Here is a 7,661-nt window from a genome sequence, read left to right as displayed (position 1 = left end):
GAAGGAAACAGTTAATATGGGGATGGTAGCTGTTTTTTCGTTTACTGCACCGCATCAGTGTAAAGTTTGGCCAACACATGGTTAACTTTATTAGGTTTGTGTGTGATTCTGATTTAAATGTATATGTGAGAGTGTGTGGTTGTCTGTCTTTCTGTTAGTTCTGTGATGGACTGGCAACATGCCCAAGGTATACCCTATGACAGGACAAGCTAGGCTAGAGGGGCCTAGCAGCCAATCGGAAAATCTGTGTGCGTGGGCTTAAATCTGCACAGGGTGTTTTACTTTGAAATTTGTCCAGATTGTGTTTGCAATTCCTGTGTCTGATTTCCTTTTCCTTCCTTCTGGTAAAAAAACGTTACGGATAAGTATTAGAATCAACAATGTATTATCAAATGAAGTTGGATGATCATCTGATGTCACAACAAAGACAAGCTTGCAGGTTTGGAAACTTCGCAGGGTTGGACTCTGTATGAAGCTGTATTTTTGAGTGTCAGTAAAAACTGCAGAGGAACTGCTTTTTCTATTTGAGCAAATATGTTTAATTACTTCCCCTTCTAACAGAATCCAAGAAGTGAAAGTATGCAAGTAGATGGAATTTTTATCTTTTTCTTGAACAATTGTTCAGCGCAATCACAGAAATCCTATGTTTGTACTTCTGCCTGATCAGAGCCTTCTAACACTTTTTTAAGAATGTTAATGAATAAATGAATGTTAATATTTACAGTACGTGTGTACTGAAGTGAAAACCATTTCAGGTCACTACATCACAAATTCCAAATATCGTGCTTCATATATTTGATGTCTTCAGTATGTATCTACAATGTAGAAAGTAGCAAAAATAAAGAAAGAGCATTAAAAGGAGTAGATCAGAGGTCCAATGTGAAGTCAATCCTTAAATCTTAATCAAGGCCATGCAAATTTAATCGATGTAAACAGGCTGTGGTGAGTGGACTATGGAGGATAAATTATTTATGGAGGCCAATCTGACCCAGAGCTGCTCTTCTGCAGCAGAGCAAGGGGTAACCTATGTCCAGCTGCTCATCACGTATATATGTAATCATGCTTAATGCTAATCTACACCACTGAGGATTACAGACTGTGGTGTCAAAGCAAAGCTGTACTGTAGGTCATACTTTAGTACAGTAAATATGACACACAACAGGAGCGAGAGATGCTGACTTTCTGTAAGACAGGCACCAAATAAGGTACTTAGAACCTAGAGATACAGCTGCTTAATACAATAATGAGTGTTATTTTCAGCTCATTCAGCCAAAGGACCAAGGAGCTTATGCAATGATGAGACCTTCATTCTTTTATAGTTCACAAGAATAACTACTTAAGATTTTAGTGAAACTCACACACAGTGATTACATAATGGAGCTTCACCCAAATTGTGCACAAGGCCAAGATCATACAGTGGATATAGAAAGGATTTGGAGCACGACTTAATTCCACATTCTGTTATGTTACAGCCTTATTAAATTCATTTTAACCTCAAAATTCTACTTACAATACCCCATAATCATAAAGTGAAAAAACTTTGCTTGAAATTCAAGAATTCAAACAAATATATTAAAATTAAAAAAATAAAACACATGTTTCCACTGGTTATCTGTCAGATTTTTCTAATCTAACAGATCAGGTAGAAGGTGTTACCTGTGGTAAATTTTGCTGATTGGACATAATTTGGAAAGGCACACACCTGTCTATATATTTTAAGCAATCTTTTTTTCCTTTGTCATTATGTCATTATGTGTAGACCTTTGAGGTGAAAAATGATTCGAATCCATTTTGGAATAATGAAAAAAGCAAAAATTTAATTGTGTGGTGGGCTCTTCAAGGCCCAGTCTGATGAAAATCATGTTCATCTGAATGAAAAGAAAGGAGGAAAAACCATGTTAGGAAATGAGAATCAAAATATGGTAAGTTGTGAGTATTTTTTAACTGCTGTAAAAGACACTCAAACATAAGTGGTCATATTAAAGACAGTCTTATGACCTGGGATAAATGTTAATGAATCAGGTTCTGTTCTATTTTCAGGACATATGTATTTCCTTCCAAATATTGTCAAAACCTGTATAAAGTTATTGTCTTTATATACACATCAGAATTTTGGTGCCAACAACAGCAGCTTAATATAGCAATACATTTCTCATACAGAGTGAAGGAAAGCTATTGGCTCTGGGCTTTGATTTGAAGGGGAATATGAAAAGGAAGTTGGTTAAACATTTATACTATTACTTTGAGCACACACTGACAAAGAATGGACGAAAACTGAATCAACGTGGACAGTGCAACAAAGCAATGAACTGAAGAACGGAACAATAACAACAGCAACAACGACCACAACAATGGCGATGAAGGTAGAGAATGTTTTCTTTTGGAGAAATAACAACGCGATGCAAAGAATACAACAACTGGCCCCAAACTGCCAACATCTCTCACCACAAAAAACTACCTCTAAATGAAAAGGCACCATGTCAGACAAGTAGCTCTTCTATTTCAATAACTCCCTTTAGTTTCTCTGTTTCCACCGCCTTTGCCTCATACCGCTCTGTCACCGAGCGAGGGCTGCTATGACAGTTTGAGCACTCTGTCTCCATCTCCTCCGCCTGCCGCCAGCAGCGCTGAGTCTGCACTCCTTTACCGCAATCACTTCTACATTCCGTTTCTTTCTCCCGGTGCGTCTCATCCCACAGAACGGTTGCTCTGCTCCGTATTAAACAGGCTAAATGAGGACATGCTTTCATAAGGCAGGAGCTTTGAGTGTACCCCAGTTTAAGTTACATTGTAGAAAAAAGAAGATGCTGTTGTACCGTCGCTTTCTGGCACTCTCTGTCACACGGTGTGATTGGATTTTTTTTTCCCTTTTCCTCTTGTTTTGTGTTCTAAATCATATTCTAAATTTAATTGAGAAAAACTTTCAGCGACACACCTCAAACTTTTACCACCAGAGAGAACTGCAGTGTACTGAAGCTGTCACCATGCACCGGTCATTGGTTCAAATACTTTAAATGGCATATGTGTTTGTGTGTCATCCTTGTCTGGTCTTTTCTGGTCAAATACTACAAGTTCTAGGACTTGTGTTGTTTTGATATAAGACCAGAGCAAGGTTGAAATCTTTAATCAGACATTTAAAAAGGCAGAAAAAGAAAATGAAAACATTCTAGATGTTGAGATGTAACTGGTGATACTGGAGGAAAGAAGGGTGGCGTAACCATTTCTATGGACCTAAACTGAGTCAGAATGAGACATTAGCAGTTTTAGTGACTGAAATGTTTATTAACAATTCAGTGCACTTACACTTACATACACATTTAGTCGACAGAGCATTCTTTCTGATGTACAGTAGCTTCAGCGTCTCACACATGAACAAAAGACAGCAAAGCCAGTGTTATTTGAGATTTCTGTTTCAGACAAGACTCATAGTAGAGAACAAGGTGTCTTAAACAATTATGTACCAAACACAGATGTCTGGCAAAGCTGTCAGGGACTAAAATACACTGTGGATAACCAGGTTTTGGCAAAGGAGGACTTTGTAATATTATTATCACTTTGCCCTTCAAATCAGTCTGTTGGCCTAGACTGAGAGGTCAGAGGTCAAATTTGAGATGATATTTAAAATCTTTATACAGTACTTTCTATATGTTTGCAATACACACCACACTTGTAAGAATCATAGTTTCTGCGTTATAAGGCTTTTTGTTAATTTTGCACCAATAAATAATTAAGTTGACTTCTGAGAGCTTGGTGGGAGTCACCAAGATTTTAGTGAATGTTAACATGACCCGGCGCTGCACCCCTACAAAATTTTATCAGAATTCCTTAAAGGCTTTTTGACCTATCATATTTACAAACAGAAACAATGACATGTATGGATGCATGCACGCACTTAAACACTACCATAGCATACTTGGCAACAGTGAGCATGCCAACCTATTACCCTATAACCTAAGCCTAACTAACTTTGCCCTTCCAGGCATCCAAAATGAAAGTTGTAACTTTCACAAAACCTATTGTAACTCAATTCTTTTTTTGTGTGACTTCGATATAAAATAAAGTTCAGTGTAGTGACTGTGGAAACAGATTAGAGGTTTCTGACACAACTTCACTTACTTCAAACATCTGAAGAGCAACTTTATTGCCTAACCAAAACTATTGGGCTGTAGCCTGCAAATAATGTAATGTTTGATCTTTGACACCAGTGTAGTCAACATGAGACATTGTTGGTGAGTTGAGTATACTGTGTGTCCTCTTTCACGACAAACATGACAAAACCACTTTAACAAACATCACACTGACACACAATGATATAGTCTGTCTGGGGAGGAAACACATTTTAGACATGCATCAGTTGGGACAGTGTATGTCTGCCTCTGGGTCCAGGTCCTCAGTGTGCATGTCAGGCTCAGTGACACCACAGTCACTTTGACTATGCAGCTGCACCATGTTCCCCAACATGAGTGCCTGCGTAGCATTTTGCGGGTGGACAGGGCGACAGGGTGTATGACAAGGGTGGCATGGACCTCACACTGCCTTGTCACCTATGAGAGTTTGTTTAGCACAAAGCAAGCATGAGATCCAACCTTAGGAGTGAAGACAAATCTCATTTAGAGATGGAAAGTACTCCACTGCCACATGAGATGAGAGTATGCTTAAAGTCTGGTTTGGGTTATATGGTGTGACATCACAGTCCTGGTTAGAGACAGCAACAGACTGCTGAGAGACAAAGGGGCTGAAAGAGCTCCTTTTTTTATAAAAAAGTAAAACATAAAGTCTCAAATACAAATCTCTGTGGTGATCTACTACTGTGTGTTTGTCCAAAGAAACGGGAGACAGATTTATATTGGAACATTTTTTTTTAAATGAGCTCTATAGAACCTGGAGAAGCCCATTTGAGCTCTAAGAACATGCAAGAACACTGTCAGTTGGATTGTGATTCTCATCACTGAGAATCTACTGTTCAAGGTCACTAACAACTTCTTAATAGATGCTGCTTAATAGATGCTGCTAACGACACATGTTCAGTGCATATGCTCCTGGACCGTAGCACATCCTTTGACATTATACAGCATTCTGTCGGACTGACTGTACCTCTGGGTGGTGACATCTGCCACAGTTGATTTTCTTCATATTTGTCCAACAGGAAATTCTGTGTCTCTAAAAAGATATTTAATGGATTTAAAAAGATAAGCAAAGTTATCAGTTAAGTGAGGTGTGATTTTCTAAACACATAACATAAACACAGACCTAGACAGTGAACTTCTGTAATTCATTGTCTAGGTGTTTAAGAACCACTCCTTTTAATCTGAAGACTTTTGGCTTGTGTCATTTTTTTGCTCTTGTCAAGCACTTTGCATTTTTGAAGGGCTCTATAAATAAAAATAATAACTATTACTGTAACTATTATAGGTTAGGGGGGGGGGGGGGGGGGGGGGGAGTCAGTTTCTGTTGTGCAATGTTAGGCTATTTTGTTCCTTTCAATTTCCAGAAATGGGGAGCTGGCCCAGAAGCCAATGATGGGAAGTGAAACTTCCTACCCTCAACACATGGTCAAGCCCAGAGCTGAGTCATTAGAAAAACCCACTTTCTCAAACTGCTCCTCTCAATCTCATCTCATGTAAATGAGATGGGTTTACAGCTCTTCTCTACAGCCAGTTTTAATTGCACTTATTTTTAGTCATTTCAGACAGAAGCGTCTGTCAGATCATGCAAAGAAACAGTTTTATCATGGAGATTCAGATTCCACGGGCATCAGTCAGTGTGCTATAAAAAAAACGCACAGAGCTATTACAATCTGTAGAGACAAAGTGAGAGTTCAAAAGTCAGAACTGAAACAGCAAAATGTATTCACAAAATAACGCTGATCAAACATGATAAAGCAGAAAGCCAAATAATTAGCTGATGTCAGTGTTTCTAACTAAAGCAAACTATAAGACACAGCCCACTTCTTCACAGTGAGAGAGATATGGATATTAAATGAAAATTTTTAATAAAAATCTAAAAACAATATTCAAACGTTTAATATGTTTGGTTGTCTAAACCACAGATGGGACAGTGGCAGTAGTGAAATAGAGGGTACTTGTCATCCATCCACGTAGATTCATAAATATAGTGCTTTTTTTTCTAAATAAAATGCAGTTTTGCTTCAGTTGTTCACTATTTCCCGTGCTACTCCTGCACTGACGGCTGCCAGCTCCACTCTGTGCGTAAGGGCAGACACATTATTTCTGAAGACATTTGCTGACATTCTAACTCCTAAAACCAAGTGTTAACTATCAACACTTTATTAGTCTGATGGTCTAAAACTGAGTCTGGTTCTCACAAAAGTATCTGGAAATGGGAATTTTAACTTTAACTTTTTTAACATCATTTAACTTCATTCTTTCATTTGACTTGCTTTTAGTTTTTCATGTTGTGTCAAGACACAGTATCACACACACAAACACACATATGTAGTCACTGGCTGTATCCTTATAACTGTTGTCTTGTCTAAACAGTAACTTTATGATTGTTCTGGAACAAATTATATCTATTATACATACTTTTATATATACCAAAGCTATGATAATCAACAGGAGTTTCATTCATGGTGGCTGGTCAAATGTTAACACTGATTTTGGCTACACAAGGATAGCAAAGCATCGGTTTGCTAAAAAAAAAAATTGCATGCTTCTTTTTTATCTCGTTATTTTAATTGCGTGCTAAATGAGGTAATGACATTATGTTGACAAGTAGGTAATGTCATTTAAATAACTCTGACCAGCAGTTTCAAAGTCAGGATCAAAGGAATCTAAGTACATTGTCTCTGTGTGTGTGTGTGTGTGTGTGTGTGTGTGTGTGTGTGTGTGTGTGTGTGTGTGTGTGTGTGTGTGTGTGTGTGTGTGTGTGTGTGTGTGTGTGTTGTGTACGTGCACACTTTCAGTGTAGGAAGTGAATCTGTGGTGTGGCTGCAGTCCAGTCTGAGTGGAATAATTGATTGCCGATTGACCCTCCACTGCCACTGAGGACAGTCCTCTCCACTGCATTACTGCACAGACTCATCTGGTCAACAGCATGTGTGCATCTTTACAGTGTTGTGTGTGTGTGTATGCATATGGCACAGCATGTGTGTAATCCCTCTGGCCGCAAACCACAGTACAAACCAGCGGCTACTATCAAAGCTAAAAAGGCCTGAGTGACCTGTGACATATGACAAATGAAGTCTGAGAGAGAGAGAGAACAAAAAAATGCTGAATCACACACCCACACAGACACACACAGAGGTGAGGAAGTGAGGCATGAAGGGAAGTGATAGTGGTGGTTTGAGGGATTCAGCAGGAACTCAACCCCTCGTTAAAAGGTTGACTCAGTAAATCGCCTCGTGACCAGCGTCAACAGGAAATAAAATAGCGTGAAGGAAAGTCTCCTTAAGTAAATTCCTGGCATCAAATTGTGAGCTGCTGGCCATAAATGTATGAAATAAAAGGCACAGAAACAATACATAAACATAGAATTCGAGCTTATTTGTGATAGTGCAAATGACTTTGATAACCGTTATTCTGTGAGAGTATCTAGAGGTAATTTTGCCTTTGTGGCACATTTTAAAGTCTGTATTTTCCACTTTCAGGTAAAAAAGGAGCTTATTTTCTGCTACTGACACGCTACCCCCACCGCTACCC

This window comes from Pelmatolapia mariae, linkage group LG17 (assembly GCF_036321145.2).
Source record: "Pelmatolapia mariae isolate MD_Pm_ZW linkage group LG17, Pm_UMD_F_2, whole genome shotgun sequence".
Classification (NCBI taxonomy): Eukaryota; Metazoa; Chordata; class Actinopteri; order Cichliformes; family Cichlidae; genus Pelmatolapia; species Pelmatolapia mariae.
The sequence above is the reverse complement of the archived record's forward strand: the minus strand, read 5'-3'. Positions refer to the sequence as shown.